This window comes from Equus quagga, chromosome 9 (assembly GCF_021613505.1).
Source record: "Equus quagga isolate Etosha38 chromosome 9, UCLA_HA_Equagga_1.0, whole genome shotgun sequence".
Lineage (NCBI taxonomy): Eukaryota > Metazoa > Chordata > Mammalia > Perissodactyla > Equidae > Equus > Equus quagga.
Window position 1 is genome coordinate 68886387 of NC_060275.1, and position 24937 is coordinate 68911323.

Consider the following 24937-nt stretch of genomic DNA (forward strand, 5'->3'; position numbering starts at 1 on the left):
AATTCAGTAGGTACTTTTTGGACTTATATTGCATGCTCTCTCTTTTGTATTTGGCCCTGTTGATCATTACTTTTTCTTGACACTTTTTCTGGTTTCCATCATATCTCTCTCTCAGCTCTCCTTGTTCTTTCTGGATCATCATCATCCGTTACTCTAGTCTGAGGAATTTTTTTTCGGATGCTCCCAAAGTTTCTGTGCTTATTCTTTTGCTGTTCTACCCACTTTATATTCAAGGCTTCTAGTATCATTTATATGTTGCAGACTCTAGACCTCTCTTTGAATTTGAGGCTACAGTATCCAGCTGCCAATAGGAAAACTCCACTTGGACGACCCTACAATGTACAAACTGGAAATGGTACTGAGTTAATAATTTTTTTATGAATCAATGTCCAGAACTTAATTCATCATTTCTCTATGTCTCCAAATCTGTTTTTCTTCCTGTTTATTAGTTTTTATGTTCATGAAATGACCATTTATTTCCTATAGTAAAAGGAAGTGAGACTTCCTGTGCCTGAAGAAGTCCCCCTCTGCTTTATTGAAGGAAGAGGAGAAGGTGAAATGAGATGTCTGTAAGCTATAGTTTTGATTTTTCCCTTTTTGCTTTTACCACATGGGTGTTAGTCTTTGCTGTTGTCTGTGTCCTGCTCTATCATGTAGGTGCGGGAAGCCTAGGTTCCCTGGCCTGAACAGGTGTCTTCGTTTCTATAATCCACTGGTTCTCAAATATTAGAATGTAAAATATTCACCTGAGAAGGGTTTTTTGTTTGTTTGTTTTTGTTTCTGTATAGTAATTGACTCTATCCACAAAATTCTAGGACTTGGATAGGGCTTAGAAGTCTGTGCTTTCAGAAGCTTCCAAGTTATTTGTGATAAAAGTGGCTCACAGACCACATTTTGAGAAACACTACTCTAGTAGACTGGAGCTGCCAATTGCTGTTTACCATTTTCTTGAGCTATTAAATATCTCAGTCACTGAAAGACCTATTTAATTGAGATGCCAGGGTATTTGCGAGCTTGATTCTGTAAGATTTTTCTGGGTAGATCATACTGGTAACCATATTTACCTGTGTCCAAAATAGCATTCTTTGAGATGGGTTTTTCTATTAGATACCCAGTTTGACTTTTTTGGAAATGGAATTAATTACATATTTTGAATGAATCAACTTGTAATGACAAAGCCATATTCTTAACTTATTCACTGGGAGAATGGAGCAATTTTCTTTTTAAGGTAGTTGAATATGCTGTTTAGGTTTTGAGCACAAGCAAACTATTATCTTCCCATTCCATTATAGAAGAGCAAAACGGAGATGTGGAAGCTTTTTCTTGCTGAATGTTTTCAACCTAGGCTTCCTCAGAACATGCATGTGATTGGTTAATCAGTAACGAGTACTTGCCTTTTCTGTGATTTGCTCTCCTAAGGCCAGTGCTGTTACAGGTATCCTTGCCAAGACAGTATTTACGTCTCTCTCCTTCTCAAGCTTTGTGTCTAAAAGGTTTTTCCTGCTTGCCAATGAAAGAACTTACATCTAAAAAAAGGAATTATTCACAGTTTCTTATATTTTTGTGGGCTTTATAGTCAGGAACTTTACAAATGCTGAATACCTCAATAACAACAACATTAAGACAAGCAATGCTCATAAACTTTACATAACCTCGAAAATGACAACATAGTAAGCCATTAATTAGCCTCTAAGATTTCAATCATTCTTCTCAGTTGCTTCCTTTTCTTTATCCAAATGTAATAAGACTTTCCATGTGACCACTTCTTATGACTTTGATGCTATTCAAATGACAGCTAGTCACTTTTGCTATTTGGTAATCACGAGTAATTCTGAGCTTCAACTGGGATGTTTCGAAGTGTTGTTGCATGGCCCAAGACTATCTTCTGTTTTCTGCCTCCAGCAAAGACCATTAAAGGGTCAGCAGGAGAGGACTGCAGGGATAAGTGTGCTATCGTATAGATTAATGAGATTTCCTCTTCATTATAGGATTCTCCATTAGTGATGTTTCAGGCAATGTTGAAGTGAAAGGTCAGACATGATGATTGTTTGAGGCATGTAATTAGCAGACAGGAAGGAGTTGTATGTCTGTCACTCCAGTCAAAGGAACTGTCTGCCCTAGAATGGTCTAGTGGTTGAGGGAACAGAATTGGAGTCAACAAAGGGAGGGGTTCCTATCTTGGCTCTGCCACTTATTAGATCGGTAACTTTGGGCATGTTATTGAACTGCTCTGAGCCTCTACAAAGTAGGGTTAGAAATTCTCACAACCACTCTTTGGGAGAGAGATCATTAGTCTTCTTTGGCAGGGAGTTGTTGTGAGGGTCAACAGCAACTAGCAGCTAACACTCTTTTATTCATTTATTTATTCAAGGGATTTGTATAAGCCAGCAACTGTGCTAGGGGCTAGAGACAGAGTGTAGAGCTTGAAAAGTAAAATCATTGACCTCATGGAGCTTACATTCTAGTTGGGGTGAGGTGGATTATAAACTAATCTTCAAGCTAATTACAAATTGTGATTCATGCTGTCAAGGAAGGAAATGAGCTGATGTGATAGAGAGCAGCCAGGACAGGGAGGTCAGTTTAGATTGGCTGGTGACATGTGAGCTAGGAACTAAGCTTGGAAATATCTGGGGAAGAGCATATCAGATAGAGGGGACCTTTGGGCCAAGTGCTTTAGGGCAGTCTCCTATATAATTCTTACAAAACCCTGTGAGGCAGATAGAATGAGTATTTGTATTTTTCAAATAAGGAAATTTAGGTTTAGAAGATTGAATACGTCACCCAAGATCACACAAGTAATAGGTCGGCAGGGCTGGGATTAGAAGTCCAAAGCCCAATTTTATGATCACAGCATGCGGGGATGATGCATCCTAGAGGAGGGAAGGAAGCTTAGAGACCACCAAGCTCACGTGGTCATATTACGAATGAAGAAAGACAAGCCGAGAGAGTGCATGTGACTTGCTCAAGGTGGTGAGGACACGACAAGAAACCTGGTCCCCTGCTCTTGCATCCAGTGCTTCTCTCACTGCTCTCCATTGTCAGATGGGTTTGCAGTAAAGGTCTAGTGACCCAGCCAGTCTACCCATTAGATTTGAGTTTCTGATAAAAGTAACAGTTGGCCAACTTTTGGACGTCTAAAGTGTGCAATGGTTTGTTGAAAGCTAAATCAATTTGGCAGATTTTGTTCTAACTCACGCTTTTATTTTTGTTTTCTTTATTTCGAAAGATTCATCCTGAGCTAACATCTGGTGCCAATCTTTCTCTTTTTTTTTTCGTGCACAAAGGCCCAGTGCATGGTTGTATATCCTAGTTGTAAGTTCTTCTCGTTCTCCTATGTGAGTCGCCACCACAGCATGGAAACTGACAGATGGATGGTGTGGTTCCAGGACCAGGAAATGAACCCAGGACACTGAAGCAGTGAGAATGCCCAACTTTAATGGCTAGACCATCAGGGCTGGCTCTGTTTTCATTTTCTTTTAAATCTGTAAGGGCACATTATAAAAAGAAATTAAATCAATGTATGAAAGGGTATTTAACAAATGCCTTTTCCTCCCAGAGATATTGCCATACTCCCCACCTTGATTTCTCTCTCTAAAGGTAACCATTGTTAGCATTTTGTGTGTATCTTTCTAGAAATATTCTGTGAATATGCAAGCATACATATATACATACATATCCATTTTACATAAGACATAATATACTATATTGTACACAATATCTGCACCTTGCTTTTTTCACTTAGCATTAGGTGTGAAATCTCTTTCCTTGTCATCAAGATAGAGTTGACTCATTCTTTTTAATGGCTCCAGAGTACTCCATCGTATGAGCTAACCTAAATATATTTATTCCATCCCAATCAATCAATATTTAGGTAATTTCCAGTCTATTGTGACTGCAACATGCTGCAGTGAACATCTTTGCAGATATTTTTGTGCACACGTGTAAGTCTACCTGTAAGATATACTTGTAGTGGAATGGCTGCATCAAAGGGTATGCAGATTTTAAGTTCTGGTAGGTACTGCCAAATTGCCCTCTGATGGGCGGGACATGCCTAACAACTGCGTGTAAGAGTATCATCTTCAAGTCAGGTGACTGGTTGATAAGTGGTCCCTTTTTCTGTGAAGCCAGCCTAAATTGCTAGGAGAGCTTTTGGAGGAAGCCTTCAGATTTCTCTGCTCTGGATTGCCCTGGGCACCCTCCTCTTCCCAGCATGTCCACACCCAAGGCTGGAGGCAGCCAAACCCCAGGAGCACCTGAATTTCCTCTTGGTTGGTCCTCTGTGCTTCTTTTAGAGCCTCTCTGTGCTCTCCTCTCCGAGTTCTGGCTTACCTGTTGGCCTCAGTTCCTGAACATGTATTTCCTGGAGTTATATCCCATGAGGCATGGGTTCAGGCAATTGCCTTGGCATTTGGGCTTTCCCTGGGCCTTGGTCTGGGGAGTGTGAAGTAGAGGGAGAAGGGAGAGAAAGAAGGAGGGAGAGAGAGAGTTGAATGTCAACTTTCTTGTTTCTGTCCTCATATGTATCTCTTCTGGGTTTGTTTTCTTTAGATTTTGAACCTTAAAGGAGACTTTGGGCCACCAATTCCTCAGTCATTTTAATCTGTTCATCAGTGGGGTCTTTAGGGTCAACTGCATCATTGCTGCCCAGTTTGCTTCTTTGCTGGCTGCCATTTAAATCCATAGGAAACTAGAGTTGGAAAAAAAATCTGAGGGAGCATGTAATCCAGTGACTTCCACAAGGTTCTCTCTGGGGAGGGTGGTATCCCACAGAGGTGCCTCAGGGGTTTCTGAGGGAGGACTGAGGGTCACGACCTATAGTGGGGGATGTAGGTGGCCAAGCTCTAGGTCACTCAGTGTTGCTTTAACTAGAAAGGTTTTGATCCAGTTTATATTACTGGACTTTTGTGTAATATTATACTTGAAAAGGGACTCTGCTGCCTAAGAAAAAAATGAGAAAAATGTTTAAAAAAAACCCTACCAGTTTAGCCCAATTCCCACTTTTAGATGTAAGGAAATTGGTCTGGAAAGGAAAGTTGACTTATCCAAGTTCATCTAGATATTTAAGTGATGAGGGAGGGATTTGAGCTCTACAGACTTCTGGTTCAGTGCTCCTGCTGCTGCAGAGCGTGAGCCGAGTAAGAGCTTGTTCCTGAAACTTACAGGCCCTCATAAACCCCCCCGGTGATGGAGAGGCCTAAGTCTCTAGTGGAAACTCAAACCAAACCTTTGTTGAAATTTCTTTGCTCTTTAAAAAAATAATTTTCACTTTTGCACTGAACCCATCTGGGTATAAATGTGTTGAAAGACTCAGAAAAGCTGTTCTCACTGTACATCCTTCTTTCCATCTAGAAATTCCAGAAGGACTTGCCATATAGTGTGTCTCAGGAGAAAACTGTTAAGATATATTTTCTGGCTATATTCAGCTGACTTCACCTATCTGTCCTCCAGAGAGCTTGGAGAAGACTGAGAAGCACTTAGGTGTGTTCCAGAACTTACTTCAGATCTGCTTGAGGTGCTGAAGTCACTAATATGGCAGGATTATTTGTTTGACATTTTATTCCTAAAATCACCACTATAGAGCTTATTTGTTTGTTCCAACAAGTGATGCACACCTGCTGGCCTATAGTGCCACAAGACCAGGCCATTCCCAAATCACACCGTAGGGTGTACGTGCAGGAAGTACAAAGAAAGCAAAGGTACAAGAGGCAACAAAGTACACACAGAAAATACAGACATAAGAGGCAGTACTCAAACTTATATTTCTAAGTCCAAACAAACACATCTGAGAAATGCATTGGAAACGGAAACACGTGAATTCTAGAGAATAAATGTTACAATCTAGAGGTTGTATTGACACCAATTCCCTCTGTGTAACAGCCCTTGCTGAAGGTAGAATTTTCTTCATCGTTCAGATTTTCCTTTGCTTTCCTGTAGTCTCTCCAGGTTACAGCCACCTAAACCATCTTAAAAAAAAGTCCCTCTTTGTGGTGTTTGGTTACACCCTTCAAATGCTCATGAGTATTTATTTCTCCCTTCAGGAGTCATTTGGCCAAGTTCTACATATTTAATTCTTTTATTTTTCCCCATAAATGAATATTTCTGGCCCTTTGATCCTCCTCTTTCCATTCAGGAACAAGCTGAACTGAGCTATTGATGGATTCAGGCCTCCTCTCCAAGTGAGGGGGAGTGAGGGCAGGTACTTAGCACGTTGCTTATCCTGGTACAAGTGCACAGATTTTCTTATTGCAGGACACAGAGGAAGCTGTGGTTTGAAAGTTATTTGGATGGAGTAATGAGAGATTTGCATGGGGAAGCAAGGAGCTACAGAAGGTTTATATCAAAGGTTTGGCTCCTCATATGGGGCCTTCTGGAATTTCCTTGCCTTGGAATCCCTCCGTATTCCAAATAGGACTGGATAAATAGGTCTTGAAAATCACATAACCCATGCTTGTTTACCCTGGCTACTTTCATTTGATAGCTCCAATATTGGAAGTATGATGGGATTTGGTTTGAGTCATCTTGGAGGCTGGTTTGATCTCCCTTCTTCACGAAAGCATTGGGAGGACTAGCGAATTCATTCCGGTGAAAGGTGTTCAAAGTCCAAGTGTTACTGCACTCTTGATGATTTTTGTTTGGATTCAGTCTTTCAAATGTATGTTTTCATGAACATCCACACTTCTCTCTTATTGCTGTAGCTGTGTTAAGTGTGTTTACGGAAGCGCACTGTTTATTAGGGGAAGTGGCGGAGCACAGATACAGGGTCTGTAATTCAGGAACTTGTTCTGGGGTATTAGGATATCTTATAAATGCTGTTTCACTACTTAATTAAATGGAGGATTTTTACCATGAATCAGGAAAGCCTTGTCATTAAAAGAGCTGATGGGTACAGACAATAATGCTTGTTCTGGGGCAGCAGTGGGGACACTTTACCTGGGTCTCTGGGCTTAGATGCTGCAGCAAGTTCTCAGTGTGCTGATTAGAGAAGTGAGTGTGACTATATCTCCTTTCCCTTCTACTGTCAAGTGATGTTACACAGCAAGGACTGGGTTAAGGTTAAAGAATTAGAAGAAAGAATGACACAAGGACAGAGGCAAATAAATGAAGACTCAGGAACTAGAATCTCTTATCAGCCAGAGATAACCATTTTAAACTCCACAGATCTTTTCATCTAGAATGTTTCCTGTGTTTTCTCTGGTCTTCTTCCTAGGGATTAACTTACAGCCAGAGTTATTTAAGGAAGATATAGAGAACTCCTGGGCCTTGGAGGGCTTTTCTGTCAAAATGTCTAATATGATGAAAATATGTTTAGTTAACATAGCCTTGGTTTCCTCACTGTATTCATTCATTCCACAAACTTTTGTGCAACTGTGTGGATATGCTTTCTGTGACAGTTATGTAGCTAATGTGCCTATCTCCCCATTAGTTGTAGTCCCAACCTCTCACTTTTACACATCTTAGGTATTCATCCATTTCTTCACTCACTTATTCAGCTGTTCCATCATTCAACAAATATTTATTGCACACCTGATGTATGCTTGAGAGATTCTAGCAGGGGCAAGTGTGAGTCATAGACCTGTCATTATGCTCTTCAAATTCCAGGGAATGCAGGCCTAGCTCTCAAATGGTCCCCTTTAAGCCTCTTCTATAGGGGTTGGGTGAGGGTGAGAAATGCACATTGCACTCATAACTCTCTTCAAAGAAATCCTCTCTCCTGACTCCCCAACTTGAAATTCTTATATAGCCTAGAAGTGGTTTTAGGGGCCAACTCCCACCCTCCTTATAAGTCTTTCAAGAATGGTCCAGCATCTTTAGAACTATGGTTTTGATTTCAGGGGACTCTTCCAAAAGTATGAGACAAAAGGAAGAAAGGAAGAGTTGTATTTAACATCTGCCTGTTATGTGAGTGCCCAGTGCTGCAGAGGTCAGGGGGTAGTTTTCTAAGATGAAGTAGGGCAGAGAGAGGGAGAGAACAAGAGAACATAAGGGTGAGAGTCTCAATCACAAGTGCAACCAAATCCCGAGTAAAACCAGACGTTCTTTTATCACCCTTTAGCCTTCTCCTCTCTACATTCTTTATCTTGCCCTTTTCCTTGCTCTACTCAATCTGGGTCAAGTAAATTCTCCCTCCATCATTTCACTTTACTTTCCATTGGCCACCCTGATAGGGTCTTCCATATGCCTCTCTGGGCACAAGAGCCCCTTCTTCAGGTTCACACGATGCCTGTACTCTCCAGGGGCAGCCTGGCACCACAGGAGGCTGTGCAAGTTAAGCCCAAATGCTGTCGCTGGTTTGTGGTGATCCTCAGGCAAGTTACTTATTCTTTCTGACTCTCAGTTTTCTCCTCTGTAACAATGTGCATGAGAAAAAGGCCCACTGAGTGTGGCAGCTAGGAGAATTCAATAAATATTACAAGTGAAGGCATGTTGTAAAGTTCTTCACAAATGTTAGTTTTTTTCTTTTTTTTATTCTACTATGTCATTTCCAATGTACCTTGTGTGCACTGCCATGTATTTACCTCATTATCAAGTGGGAGAGGGTAAATTATCATTACCCTTGAAGTACAATTCCCATTTTAGCTCCTCAAACCACAGTTCCCTCTTTCTCTCACTTGAGTTTGAATAAATTCATGTACCCGTTTTGGCCTTACATCAGCAAGTCCCCCAAGTGACTGGGACGATACCTATGCTATATTCTGCTGAGTGCCTTGCCAGTTGTTGAGAAGCTCCCAAACCCCCCAAAAATCCCATTAATTATCTGTGCATAAAGCAAACAGAGGATGGGTCTGAAGCCTTTGCAGGACACTCACTTTGGCGAGGCCCAGGGGCGGGGAGCCTCTCTGACAGGATTTGCTTCCTCAGACCATTTGGATTTGGTTTTGGCCTTCAGGCCCCTTCTGTTGTCAGGAGGATGTACATAAACAAACAGAGAAAGGGCATGTAAGAAGGTGCCAATGAGGGACACAAGAGAAGGTGCCAACATTGGCATCACAAAGGCTAGGCTCTTACTTGGCGCCAAAGCAGAATCAAAACACAGCCCCTGGTCTTTTCAGGGCCACAGCTGTTTTGGATCAGAAAAACTGTCAGTGTGTGTAACGGATAACGGAAACTCTTCCATGCTTGTGTGTTAGGAGAAAGACAACACTTTGCCATCTTATGTCTTAATAGACATTATTATCAGCTCTGCTCAGATCCTACACATGCGAAAACATCAACTGTCAAGATCAGGGCTGACTGGATTTGGCCTATGAGATGAGATGTCTTACCATAGGAATCTTTTAGTATTTTGGTGGAAAATGCCAGGTGACTGTATTACTCATGACAGGCAAGCAATTCGTAGTGGAGATTGTTTAACCATGTGGGTTTTTTCCACTCTGAGTTGATTTCTCCGCTAAGGTGGGGTCTGTGCCTTGGTCTGTGGTGCCCGCTCAGTGCCTAGCACGACACCCAGTTTGTAGTAGTTGATCAGGAGGTATTTCTGGAATCAAGTAGAGAGAAGAAGTGTTAATAATATTAATTAAATTGACTGAGGAAAGTCTGAGAAAAATCCAGAATGTTAAAAACTTTTTTTTCATTAGATTAGTGCTATTGGACAAATTCTACCAAAATTCCTTCTGCCTTGGGGCTTGGAAAAGCAGATGAAATTTTATTAGACCAACAAGAAGGGGCACTTTCTATTTGAAGTGGAGTTGGGTAAATAGTCAGCTGAGAGGCAACCTGCCCAAGCAGCCAGCTGGGAGAGAGGGACATTAGGCAAGATGAGGCCAGAAGGGAGCATTATTTTTGACCTGGTTGGGGCCAAAATGGTCTCAGCAGGGCCACTTATTTCCATGGAAGTAGCTGGCAAGAGTTTTCTTCCCAGCTGCAGCTTGTGGCCTGTGTCACTTGGGTGCAGGTAGGACGGAAACAAAGGCAGGTTAAAATGGTGCTGGAGTGCAGGGGCCTGGTGGCCAGGATCACTGTGGCCTGGCCTCTTTGAACCTTCTCCTAGTGTTATTTTGACATGGATTAAGAGAGAGGAAGGGACAACACACCAACTAATATGGAAAACCCTTTTTCTTTCCCAAGGTTAGGGATTACAAGGACTTCAGGAAGGCTCTTAATCGCTTGCTCAGAGGTGACCCAGTTTAGAGGGGAATTAAAATCAAAGAACATCATTGTCATTAAAAACAACACGATCTCAAAGACAACAAATAAACAAACAAAAAGTGTGCAGGGAAAGGACAAAACAAAAATGTCAAGAAAAAAATATTTTGGCCCGCTTCCTTCCAACCTCCCAATACTGCGTATCTTTTGAAGGGAACACACAGATTCCTGCAAAGCCCATGACGTTGAGGAGAAGGGAGAAATGCAGAGGTCTGAGCCAGCCAGGCATCAGTAAGGGCTGAAAGTACATGAGGCGGCGGTCTGGCCTTTGCTCGCCCTCTGCTGTGTCTCCCCACGCCAGGTTTGATTTCTGTTCCAAAGCACATGGGTCCTTATGTATCATATTTCATTGCTGAGATCCAAGTACTACATTTAAAATTCAGGCTTATCTATTGAAATAATACTCCAGCTAGAGTGAGAAGATGAAAGCTGGGGAATTTGTTTGAGAGCACTTACCTTTTTCTCACTGAATAGCAAAAATTCTGGGAGATCTTGCCAAGCATTAGAGAATCTCACAAAGAATTAGGAAGGGGAGGGAATTTATTGGAAAAGCATAATATACTGGAAAAGAATGTGAGCTTCAGAGTCAGACAGGACTGGGTTCAAATCTCAGCTCTGCCCCTTCCTTAGGGTGGGATAGCAAACAAGTTGCTTGCCTTAGTGTGACTGTAAAATGGGTAATAATAACTACCTAATGGTGTTGTGAAAATTAACGTAAGTAAGCATTTATAACAATGACTGAGACATATTAAGTGTTGGACTTACTTATTCCCTTGCTATTGTGGCTGTTAAACGTTATATAATGATGTAATTCATAGTAACTATATAATTTACGAAGAAGGACCTGGCCACCCACTTTCAAAAAACTGGCCACGAAAACTCTATGAATCGCAGTGGAGCACTGTCTGATAGAGAGCCAGAAGGTGAAAGGAGGATGCATAAAGACGGGGCAGGGTTCCACTCTACTGTACGCAGGGTCGCTAGGAGTCAGAACTGACTTGACAGCATTAACAACAAAAAATGATATAATTATTCATACATCCTGGGAAGGCAGGAAGGGGAGGGAATGATCAAGCCCTTTGCAGATGGCAGCCCCGAGTGGAGCTGGGAAATAGCCCAAGTGGATCTTTCGAAGATCTCTCCCTCTTTTGTCTGCCTCTCTTCCCTCTTCCCCAAATTCAAATTCCTCCCCTTCAGGCTACCTGGACCCACAAAAATGGCATCACAGTGAAAGAACGCCCCAAGGGGTTCTGTCTCTGGAAGGGCAGAGGCCTGGTGAGTGGACTTTTGTTCCGGAGGCACAGGACCTTCTGAAGTTCAAGGAAATATAGTTTCTTTTCCTCTTAGCCTGAGATGAGGGGCAACGGGAGAGAAGGCATCAGCTGTCCTATCCTTCACCCACAGGTATGACAGGACAGAAGCCCAAGGTCACCCTTCCAGATGAATCTGAAACTACAAGTCACCACAGTAAGGACTCTGTGGACTTTGAGCCTTTCCTATCTTGTTAATTTTATGTTCTTCTATGTCTGTCTTCCTGTAGTGTTTAGTAGTAAATGTCTAAAAGGAAAACAAATCCCACAGATGATTTTGGAGGCTACAAAAAGCAAGAAAGCTGGAGTGAATGTTTTCCTGTATAGCCAATCTTGGAGAAGACGGAGAGGAACCCCAAGAATCAGGGTGAGTAGCGGGAACCTTTAAGAGGAGATGGAAAGCCAAGGCCGGGCCTTTGATCCTGCTTCAAAAGATGAGAGAAAAGTTGGGAGCTTGCTAGAGTCTGAGACATCTAAAGGAATGTCCTTGACATATGACCCCTCTTCTCCAAGCCAGGTTTAATCAAAAGCTTCTGTGGCCAAGTGACTTTCTGCCAAGACATTATGCCAACGACGTTCCGTCTGTGAGATCTCACCCTGGTAATGCCCTGCAAGGTCGTTATCACTCCCATTTTGCAGCTGAGAAAAGCGAAGCTCAGGCTAGAAAGTGGCAGATCCACAATTTGCACTCAAGAGTGTCTGATGAAATGTGTGTATTTTTGCCCTACTGATTGCTCCAGGATTTTTCTTCCACATTTCTTTTCATGAAATAGCCCCGTTTTCTCAAAGTTCTTATCTTAGCTAGCAATCTTGAGTAAAATGTGGCTGCAGGCCAATTAGTGAAGTGGGAAAGACTGAAAGTCATTTACCAGGTCTCTCCTCTCACTGCCATTCTGGAAGAAGACCTCAGAGAAGTCTAAGAGGGAAGCCAAGAAAGTGAACCTCTGAAGGTGGGATTTCATTGACCTTGAAAAGAATGAGAGGGGTTGGGGGTAACATTGGGTAGTATTTTCTTCCTGGTACCCTTTTAATACTCAGTGGTAGTGCTTCTAACTTGCCTATTTATTATGTCATTCCAAATTCCTGGAATTGTTAAAATGTGAGTGTAGCTCATTGGTTTCCTAACCTCTTTTCCAAGTATTTTAGTAAGAAGTCTCCTTTATTATTTCCACTTTAGAACAGACTGACGGGGAGTTTTTCTCCATTTGATCCCTCTGTACTCCCTTCCGTAAGTGAGCCAACTAAGAATTTATACTCAGATAGTGCCTCTAGTTCTTGGGGTTTGGGATCTTTGATGTCTCGCTCTCTGCTCTACCCCTATCCACTAACATTAATTGCCATCCAGGTATTAACAGTGTGAGAATCAGAAGATATGGCAGTTAGAAGACAAATTTTGCAGGAGCACAATGGTTAGGATTTTGCTCAGGGATCAGGCAGGGAACAGGGTATGATTAACGCAGGGAGCACCACTGGGGCCAGTCAGAAAAACAGAAACCACAGTAGGGCGATCAACAGAGAAGACTGAATTGGTTAAAAGTGTTTCAGAAGAAGCATAAAGGCAGCGTTGAAGTAACACAGAGGTAAGAATTGCAAGAAGCAGCTACCACTCCCAGGGCTGGGGAACAAAGGCAAGAGGTGGGGTTGCTCCGAACCTAGAGGCTCAGAGGAGGGTCTCACAGAGTTGGGACTCAGACCTCTGAGGAATGGGTACCACCCAGCTCCAGATACCTCAGCAGCTCGGGGGAGAGGCCCTGGGGCTGTGGGTGGTAAGGCTGGTTCTGGATGGGGCAGAAAGAAGCAGGAGATTGGAACCAGCTCTAACTTCCAGGATGAAGGGCCGCTGTTAGGGGGATGCTAACAGGAACAGGAAACAAACAGGAAAAAGAATGTTGCTTCTCTTGACTTCTACCTTGCAGTTTCCCTCTAGTACCCCCTGTTGGCAGAGTCAAAGATACAGTCACCTGGCAAAGGAGAAATGTGGTTTGCAGAGCTCTAGCCCCAGCGTCACAGAGCAGAGTAGAAAGGGCTGGGTTTTGGAGCTGAGAGACAGTTATCTTAAAACTGGGCATGTGGGGCAAATAATTATGCGAGGGTGCCAGTGAATCACCAACTGAAAGGAGCTTCAAACTTGGTATTTGAAGAGAAGAATAAGAAACTGTATATAGTGAAGTGTTTCCTACCTTTGCCTATCTGCAGTACTTTCGCCGTTGTGAACATTAACCATGTGTGTATGTGTGTTTAAGGATTAAGAGGAAGGCTTGGCCTTTTTCACGTCTGCAGGAGTCCACTCCATCATGCCCGGAATAAACACTATCACTCTCCTCTGAGTTGTTAATGAGACTCCAAAATAAATGTTTTCTTTTGGATTACACCTTGTAATTTATGATTTAGTCCCAGAAAAGAAACTTCAGTGTATTGGGAAATGGGAAAAGAAGAGGTGTACTCAGAGAAACTTAAAGAGGACCAGAGCTGGAGGGATTTGGAATAAAGACAAATCCAATTGCCAGTAAACCTCAGTTAAGCTTCATGTCTCTGAATCTTAGAAGCAAGCTAACAAGCTAATGGCTTACAGTTTTCTCCTCTTGCTTACACAGTTCCGGGAAGACAGGCAGCTCACAGCCCAGAAAGCTTAGTAACCGAACTTTATATAACACCTTAGGAACATAAGCGTGCGTGTGAGGGGAAGTAATGATGGGGCCGTTTGCAGGTTGAAGTTAGCGCCTGGAAATTGTTCATCAGCTACTCAGCATGCAGACCCACTGGAAACTAAACTGATGGTGATTATGCAAGAAAGGCAACTGGGAGCAGAATAAACTCCAAGTAAAAGGCATCACAAATGTTGATTGAACTAGAAGCCAGTTGCAACTTCATGTTCCTTGCTTGGGTCTTGTTCAGTTCTCCCCTCTGAAGCGCTGGTTAAATTGGAGCCCACCCTAAGAAGAACAAAGCGTAAAATTGCAAGTGCACTGTTTGGTACACTCCTACATGACACCAAAATAGATAAGAGCTGATCTCATAAACAACATTATCTGCTGGCAGTGTAGTTCTCTGGTACTGAAAATTGTCAGCGATAGAGAGAAATCACAGCAGCCAAAATATTTTCTGGGGCGTAGACTTTATCTCATTCTGTTTGTAAGATTCTGTTGGCAGCACCTAAGGGTTAACATATTTGAGTGCATAATTAAACTAATTTATCAGAAAGACTAAAGAGCTTGGGCTCTGGAGTCAGATAAATCTGGATTTCAACTTCTTTCCTCCCACTTAGGTGTTGTGTGATCGTGAGCAAATGACTTGCCTAAACCTCAATGTCTTCATCTTTAAAGTGGGGATAATTGGGGCTGGCCCCGTGGCCGAGTGGTTAAGTTCGCGCGCTCCGCTACAGGCGGCCCAGTGTTTCGTCAGTTCGAATCCTGGGCGCGGACATGGCAGTGCTCGTCAGACCACGCTGAGGCAGCGTCCCACATGCCACAACTAGAGGAACCCACAACGAAGAATACACAACTATGTACCGGGGGGCTTTGGGGAGAAAAAGGAAAAAATAAAATCTTTAAAAAAAAAAATAAAAAAAAAATAAAGTGGGGATAATTATACTCAGTCTCTCGCCATGCATTTGTGAAGGTGAAATGAGTTGATGCAATGAGATGTTCAACAGAGTTCTTGGTGCAAAATAAGTGCTCAAGAAATGTTTCCTTTTCTATCTTTATATTACTATTGCTATTAGTAATACTTGTTGACAACTTACTATATACTCGTGCCAGACCCTAGAGATAGAAAGATGAATTAGACCTCTTCCTGCTGCTGCAAAAAGGTATTCAAGAGCCTTTATTCAGGGAAAATGATCCAGCTCAGGTGGTTATGTGTGGACTCAATCTGGGAAATCTTAATTCATTCGGGAAACAGCAGGGCTATGGAGGAATACAAGTGTGGATGTAAGGAGAACATTGAAATCAGGAAGGGAGCGTGGATGTGCAGGGCTGGCTGGGAGGGACTGAGAAGCAGGAGAAGGTGGCTTAGAGAGAAGATCTGCTTTCTCTACCCTCTGCTTTAGTCTTAGGAACCCACAGAGCTAAAGGACAGGCCGCCTCTAACTCCTGACGTGTATAAATGATACAATGATACTGGGCTAATGACAGGGGGTCTGTTAGATATTGTGGGGGATGAGAATTGGCCACCCCAAAATGTATCTCTTTGCCTTGCCTTGATTATTTTTAAGGACAAAAGACTGAAAGAAACGTTGACTTTTCCCCAACTCTGCCTGAAAGAGTTTCAGATAAAAGGCCTGCCCCCAGGACAGCCCATCACCATAGCTAACTCTGGGTGTCAGTAGACTCTGAGGGTCCTTGCTAAGCCCATCCTTATCGAAGTTCTGCCTACCAAACATTTGCTTTTCCATTTCCATGTGGATTGCCTTCCTCCCCTTTGAAGCCCCAAACTGCTACCCCCAACACCCTCCTTTGTCTTTAGCTGAAGATGATATTTAAGCTGGCAGCTTGGCTGTTTTGGTGAGTTACTCAGCTTTCCTGAGTGTCTCCCATGTCCACATGTTATAAAACTTTGATTTTTTCCTGTTATTCTGTTTCATGTCAATTTAATTCATAGCCCAGCCAGAAGGACCCAGAGGGTAGAGAAAATTTTCTTTCTCCCCTACAATATGATTATGAAATGTTGTGAATTTGTGTCATATTGACGCCTCTCTTGCTGTTAAATGGCTATTTGTTGCTGAAATTGATTATGAAGGATAAGGAGTGAAATGTGTTGATTGCAAAATTGTTGGAAAGACCACAACCAACAGAAACGATTCATAATCCTTGGGTTAGGAACTGAGCAGGTGGGCCTCCTCTGGGCCTGTCAGGAGACTTTGATAGATCTCTTATGGCTCCTGACAAACAGGCTTTCAGTACGTGTATCTTCTGTGAAGAGAAACAGGGCGGCCCGGTTAAAAGGCCCCTGGAAAGATTTAAATGTGCTGCCTTGTGGAAGATGAAGGGTGGCAGGACCTCGAAGACCACAGAGGAAATAGCTGTGTGCTGCCAAGATTTAATACAAGTAGAGGTTATTCTGGGGGCCATCTATACCTTGGTAAAAGGAAATAAAGAATCTGCCAATTAAAAGAGTTATTAATTTTTCTATCCCGTAACGGAATATTAAATCTCAGTTAACACGTGTTTACCTGACTGGGTTTTTGTGCAATTGCTCCTGCTCAGCTGTCAGCATTTGCTTATCTTTAGTGAGCCCCTTGCAAGTTTTTGTGAGAATTTTTAGGGTTGGTAGGCAATCGCTATTCTCTTTCATGTTATTGCAGAAATTTGATAAACCACCTGATTAAAAAAAATCCATGAAATAACACTCCAGCAAAAGGGAGATCATGACTCTTGGGGTATAAATTTTCTTTTTTGTCCGAGCATATTTTTTTCTTATATGCAGTCTGCTATTTTTGGTTTACACTTGCAAATAGACGAAAGAAAGCTTAATCTTAGGTTAAAAAAACCCCCCACTAAATGGTTTATAATTTAGTGAGCCAGTAAAATCCAGAAGTTTTCCCTCTGGATAAAAACTCTCTCCACACTACAACTAAAATATACAACTATGTACTGGAGGGATTTGGGGAGAAAAAGCAGAAAAGAAAAAAAAACTCTCTCCACATAGCATATATTTTCAGAAAAAAAAACAACCAAAACTGGATCATTTGCTGTGTTCTCTCTAAATTGATTTGCCTCTTGGAAAGGGAGTGCCATATGTGAGGTTTATAGTAAATTCATTCATGGGACTCTGGGAGCTGCTGTAAGGTATCCCAGAGTCTGTGCCATGAGAAAGCCATGGGTGAAATACCTTATAATTCAATCATTTTCAGCTCCTATTTTAGTACTTTGGTGTCTAAACCCCATTGAGAGAAGTTCATTAAAAGGCTTTGATAAACATATATATTCAAATGACAGGTTCTCCTGTGAAATAGAGAAATACATTGCAGAAGGTCAAATTCCAGGATGATATTAAAATTCGTTCAGCGTGTCACATAATTTTACCATACATCTCCATTGCCCAGTTTTGAATAAGTTCGGATATATGTATTTATTTTAAAATGGAGTAATTAGGCTTAATTGCAAAAGTGTAAATATCAATTAAAAATTTAAAAGTTATTTCCGGAAAGCAGTGGTTGATCTAAAAGAGGATGCTATCTTTAACATTAAGGAAAAAGACCAGGTTGGCTAAAAGGTCAAAAATTCACCCGCCACTCCGGTGGCAGCTGGCTTGGAGCAGTGCTTTCTTAGGAAGCTGCTGCCCCTGACTGTCCTAGTCTGATCACTTCTCTTCCCTTTTCTCCTCGATTGTCCTTTCTCTCCCGTCCCGAATGCCCTGTAGTGTCTTCCCTGAGGGTCTAGGTTCCTGGAGTTGTCCACTTGAATTAGTTTATTTTCCCTCAAATTGCTTCTGCTTAAAATCCATTATTATAGTTAATCTGAGTCTCCATCCTCGGCCCATAAAAATTCTCTTCCTTGATGTTCCGCAGGGAGGGGAAGGTCCTAGACTGGGCTTGAGGATGCAAAGATACGGATATAATGATAATAAAATTGTGATCATGATTACTATTTATTATCTCACTAATAGCAGCTTTATCACAGCATTTTTATAACGCCAACTGAAAATAATCTGAATGTGCGTCAGTAGTGGAAATGCTGAATATATTGGGGTGCATTTATACTGTGGAATATGATGTGACTATTAAAATTAAAAGTTAGATATACAAGTATTGACCTGGAAAGATGACCAGATGTTTTTTAGTTTTTTTAAAAAATGTAAAATTCAAAGTAATGTCTATAGTACATATTAGAGTAAACGAAAAAGGGAAAAACTTCTGCATGTGTGCAGTTTTTGTTTTATGATTTTGTATGAGCACAGAGAATGGTGTGAAAAGATATACTCCTTACTTTACATTGGCAACGTCTGGGGATGGATAGAGAACTGAGAGGAATATTATGAACTTAAAACTCATCTCTGTATTTTTTATTGGTTACAATAAACATGCATCACTTTTGTAATTAAAAATCCAATCAAGTTTAAAATAAAGATGTTAAAGTTTTTATGCCCTCATGAAACTTAATATTTAATGAGTTCTTCCTATGGAAATTCACTATACTAGACTTTAATAGGTTATAATAATCCTAATAAGTCTATAGGTAGGAACTAATATAATTTCCTCTTGACAAGTGAGGACTTTGAAGGTTAGAGAGGTAACTGTCCAAGTTCACATGGTGGCAGAACTTATTCTATTCTATATCTAGAACCTGGAGATCTTCTAAGGAGAGTTTAGGTAAAAGCACCAACAGACATGGAATTTTTATTTTCAAAGCATAGTTTCCATGCGGCATATCCATACAATGGAAGGTTATTCAGCAATAAAAATGAATGCAGTACTGATAGATGCTATGACAGGGTTACACCTTGAAAATATTATTCTAACTGAAAGAAGCCACATATCATATGATTCCATTTATCTGAAGTGCCCAGAATAGGCAAATCCATAGAGATAGAAAGTAGCTGAGTGGTTACCTAGGGTTGGGAGGAGGGTTGGGTACACAGATTCTTTTTGCAGGGACAAAAAGTTTCTAAAATTAGAGTTGGTGGTGGTTGCACAACCCTGTAAATATACAAAACCCACTGAATTGTACACTTTACATCGGTGATTTGGATGGTGTGTGAATTATATCTCAATAAAGCTGTTACATAAAATAATTCCATTAATAAACATCCTTTAATGCACAGAAGAGACTTGCACACCCTTCTGCTGAGATTGTCCCTGATTCTCCTGAGACAAGACTCATTCAGGTAAGGTTGCTCTGCTTTATTGAAATTCAAGGAACTTTGCAAGGCAGTGTCAATGGAATGAATGCTCCCAGGACTTCATTTTTTTCTTTTTTTGGTCGCTGTAAGAACGTCAGGTTCAAGAAGCTTGCATTGATCTCTCTACTTCCTTTGAAATGATCTCCTCCATAGTCCCTTTTATTAATCAAAGGCTGCTTTAATTTTGATGAGCTTGCCAGATCTCTCCTGGAGTTGTGAGAAGTCCTGGCCCTGGAGATTATCATTAATTCTTCCTTCAGCCAGGTTTTTTTTCCTGACAACTCCAAACAAATTCAATTTCTCAAATATTGTCTTTTAAACATGTTATTCTTTTCATTCACTCTTTCCTCTGATTCATTAACATAGATTCAATTGTTAGTTTTCAGTTGGCTGAACACTATTAACAATAGCTAATGTGTTTTATTAGGAAAATTGTTACAGCTACACTTGTTTTTAAAAATTAAAAATAAATTATTACTAACAATTGGTTAAAATGACTCTCAGAGGCTTTCATTTGTGATAGTCACCATTACTATTTGGGTTATGACTCACAATGTGACTCCTGAGAAGACTGAAAAAAATAAAAACCTCAATATGTTAATGAGGATGACTTGTAAAAAAATACCCGACAAATATTTATTGAGCGCACATTATGTTTAGGACACTGGAATTTTTATGGAAAATAGAAAACCTGTTACAACTTAACATCTTTTAGGTAAGATAAAGCATGAGGGACTATAAGGTTGAGAAACAATGTAAAAGTTAGCAATAAATACCTCAAATGCTAGAATTGTTAAATGTTCAAAGTATAAAAGGAGTCTTTGTTAATTCATTCAATAAACAACTCTTTATTCAGCATCTCTCAGGGGTGAAGCTGATACTTTGTGGGGTTAGAAGCCTGATGAGAGCACCCTCCCGTTCCTTTTCCAGGAAGTAGGATAGAAACTTCCAAGCCTCAGAGAGCTTACAATCTGTGAGAGGACAGACATGGGTGCAATGACTCCACTCTAGTCCTTTAGACCCAGGCATCAGGTCTCTTACCCTGGGCCTTGCCTTTCAAAGTCCCCATATTATCTTCTCTGTGGTGTGAGGAGCCTGTGGGGCTAAGGAGAGGTGCCCACTCACTGTCCACACCACCCCGCTCTAGACACTGTGGGTACCTAGGGCCCTGGACTTCACTGCCCAGATGGCTCAAGTTAGCTTCTAGGACTCTGCAGGTTCCCTTCTTGGGTCCACTTATGCTGTTGGTGTGAGCATCCCCGGGCAAGAGGAGGACGTCAAAGGGCAGCTCTTTGTAAGGGATGTGGACGGAGCTTGGATGTGCAGGTTGGGGTACTTGTAAGCATTCATATAAGGTACATCATAATAAAAGAAAAGAAGGCGAGTGGGCCACAAGCCAGGGGCTGACTCCGTCCACCCACTTGGTTCTGAACCAGAACTTGGAAGAGTCTAAGAATTTTAAACTCCAACCTGGCTTTCCAGGTCGCCATGAAGGTGGTTTGTCAAAGTAGGTAAAATAGAATGAGCCTATTTTACTTAACAGTCTGTTTCTCTCACTCTGGGCCCTGCAACTGTGAGGGGTGGGTCTTCAGAGTGTGATAAGTGTCATCAAAGAGGGAGGAGCAACATGTTCTGATGAGGCAACTTCACAGGAGGGCTGACATCTGCCTTGGGCCTTGAAGGATCTGTTTCATCAATATTTTTCCAGCACTTCCATTGCAGCGGGCCCATTCCTAGGCACTGAGATACCTAAAGAGATCTGCTGTGGTCCCTCCCAGCAGGAAATGCGCGATCTAATAAAGGAACAAGATTGGTAAACAAAAACAGCCGTGAAGTAAGCTAGGCACCAAAATGGATATGGGCATACTGGGGACACAGCAATGGGACTGTTAGCTCTTCTTGGAAGTAATCTGTCAAGGCTTTACAGAAGCCTTTGATTTGGGTCCAGAAGACTGAGTGGGAGTTTTCAAGTAGACAGGAAGATAACCGAAAACCATTTCAGGCAGAAGAGAAGAGCATGTGTAAAGATACAGGTGTGGTGTGTTTGGGGAACTGCATGTAATTTGGTATGGGCTATAGTGTAAAGTTTATGTGTGGAAAACGTGATCAAAGATATTAGTTCATCAATTTATTAAGCAGCTCCTTTGATCAGGCTCTGAGAGTTTTGGACTAAGACTGGTTAGAGGTTAGCGAGATAGATACAGTTCGACATTTCATATCATTTGATATGATAAAGAGTTTGAAATTTACCCAGAAGGCTATGAGAGCTATTATATTATTTAAGTAGGAGACCAGAGAAAAGACAAGACAGGAGGCTACTGCATTAGTTGAGGCGAGAAATAAGGATGGCATGAACTAAGGGGAGTGTCAGTAGTGACTCAGGATGGAGACATGCATGATATGGAATTGAGAAGACTTTTTAAAGGGAGAATATACGTGACTTATCCAGTTGATATAGAAGTGAAAAGAGGGAAGGCCAGAATTAGTACTCTCAGGTTGTAGGGACCAACATTATGCTAGAATGAACAACACTTTTAGTTGGAGTGAGGCTGGAGAGTATTAAATGCTGTTTTAGACACAGGGAGTCATTGAAGTTCCTATTAGATATCAATATAAAAAAGTCTACTGGGCATTCAGAACTATGGATCTGAGCTCAGATAAGAATTCTGAACTGAGTGTGTAGATCTGTGTGTATAGAGGCAATAGAAGAAAACCCATGGGACCAGATGGAATTGTCCATTTATTAAGCACCTACTACATACCAGGAATTATATTAGGTTCTGGGAGAATACTGATTAAATAAGGCACTATTTCTTCTAAGTATCTTATGGTTTCTGTGAGACTCAGGGGGTGGGATGGGAGCATAAAATTATGTTGTGTAGGGAAGAAAGGATCTTAAGTAAGTGTTTTATTTTTTGTTTTCTAGACTCAGAGAAGTTGAATACATAAAGGGAAAGGAGGATTCTATGAGCTAGAAGAGAATGCTTAGATGGAATGACCGAGTGTTAATACTGGAAAGATAGATGGTGATGGTCAGAGAATGGAGCATCACGCATAATTATTTAGGACATGGAGATAAGATCCTGTATGAACCATGGGAATGGTTGCTGATGTGCAGAGCAAGTGAGAATGATGGAGTCCAGAAGGTTTCGGAACTTTGAGATCAGGGCTTGGGTGACCCAGAGTTATCCCAGAAGATGGCACAAGTGGTGTAGACTGTGAAGCAGGTGCTTTCATCCTCATTGGACATCACTGGATAGCCACTGGAGGTGAATAGGGAATGACGTCAAGGAAAAGAAGGAAAGGTAGAAGGTGGCAAAGCTAACTGGCATGAGTTTCCAATGCAGAGGGGGTTTCATCGAAGGCAGGAAGGATCAGTGGTGGACTGGAAAAATGCTTGCATTACTATCTGTCTTCACAGTATCTCCTAGAGATGGCTGTGAGGGACTTGGGGTTAACATTCCATTATGTGAGTCCATGGTGATGGGGGCATTTGTTTGCCAAGGAAATTCCATATGGATTGGTAGAAAGAATTAGGATGTAGGTCAACTTTGGGGGCTAGGTCACTGGGCAGGAAGTCCAGAGCAATATGGGGTGAGGGTGTGGCAACGGCCTTGAATTTCAGGTGGTGACAGGTAAGGTGGATGCATAGTTTCAACCTGACTCCTGGCCCGGAACTATTCAGAACTCTGTCACAAAGTGATAAAACACAAACATAGCATTTTGGAATGGAATTTTGTGATAAAGTTTTTCAGGGATAAAACTCAGGTAACAGTGCTGTTGCTGCAACCAGCTTGGCTTGTCTGTGTGAATCTGGGCAGGGCCCCCTTGAAAATAAATGTTATTTTGGAAGTGTTGAGGGTGTCATTTTCTCCTTTCCATCCAAAAGGACAGAGAGCATTCCAGCAAGAGGGACCGTCAGAAATGAAAGCATGGAAATACGACACTGCGGGAGTTTGGGAAATGGCTAGACATAAGGCTCAGAGATTGAAAAGATAGATTTAAACTGTAGGAGGTGGCTTGTTTGGGAAGGGTCTTGAATGCCAGATGGAGAATTTTGTTTTTGTTCTGCACAATAAAAGAGGAGTGACATGAACAGCAGTTCAGTGGTTTAGAAATGTAGAGAAGTGGAGGCAATGGCAGACAGGGCAGCTGAGAACAGGCAGAGTTGTTAAGAGGCCACTCAACACTATTGGCCACTCAGTGATAACGAACACCTGGTATCTGCCCTCAAGGTGATTTTAGTCTAGCTGGATGGAATCCAGAGTGTCCGCAGATAGTTTCAAGGTAGAGTGTCATCATGTAAAAAGAGGCATTCAAAATACCATCCTGACCCGTGGAAGGGGAACAGGGGAGGCTTCATGAAGGAGGTGGCATTTGGTCTACAAACTGAGGGGTGGGTAAGGTTTTGATTTGTGGTAACAAGAGAGGGAAGAAGATATTTTGAAAGTAGAAATTGCTTTGACCAAAAGTGTCAAATGTATTTGAGGGAAGAATGAGCAGTTCATTTAGTTAATAGCAGGGGTTCCTAGCCTTTACTGTGCTGGGGATCTGTTTGACAGTCTGGTGAAGCTTATGGCCTGCTTAAAATAATATGTTAGACACATAAATTAAAATAATAGGATTGCAAAGGAAAGCAGTTGTATTGAAATAACATCATCAATAAAATAAATGCATTTATGATATAGTAATATGTATATATTTCATTACTAATACAATAAATAAGATCTAGCAGCAATCTAATAATGACTATAATTTCCAAGTTGATGAGCTTAAGTGGTATTTTGGGATATCTGCAATAACAGTAATGTGGTATGAAAATATCTGCGATCTCTACTGGTGACAAAATTACTGGTACTGTTAATACCGTGTTTTGGTGCCTACAGTCGTAATTGAAGAAAGTACAAAGTTTGAGTGATTATTGAAAATAAAGATGAATGTTTTCCCCATCCAAGTTCGTGCACTCTGTAAATTCTATGTCCAGATGCCTGGAGAACCACGGACCCCAGTTAAGAGCTCCTTTAGAGAATGGTGTTCAGCAAAGTAATATACACAGTGTTTCTCTAAGTTGTGAGCTCTTTAGGACTTTAAAATAGAATTTGATTTACAAAATCAAGATTTATTCCACACTGGAAAGAACCATGCTTACTGAATAAACCAAGAACGCCCACGATGTTGTCATTCTTCAGGCTACCATGTGTTTTGCCCTCCGTTGCCTAGGAAGACCTCTTGACAGTATTTGCAGAATGAGGAGAGCATTCTTCCCAAGTCCACAGAAAAGCATCAAGTGCAAGGTGTAGAACAGAGGTCTGAGTAGCTTAGGTGCTCAATGCACAGTGTGTTCTTTGTCTTCCAAGCCTGGGGGAGGAGGTGGAGAGCAGGAGGGATGCTGCCTGTTGTCCTGGCACTATGTTCTAGTCCCTGGACTTTTTGTGTTTGGCTGCTTAGTTATTTGTTAGTTGGAGAAATCTTAGTAAAACACAAATGCAGCATTTAGATGGAGAGAAGGAAAGACAAAATAAGCAGAAGGAAAAAGTGAGGGAGCGTTGGGAAGGCTTTTTTCGGGGAAGGTCTGTCCTGAGGGCCCAGTCTTCAGCACTGAGATTTTCCTTTGTGCCTGGGGCTTAGTTTAGATGACTGCCTTT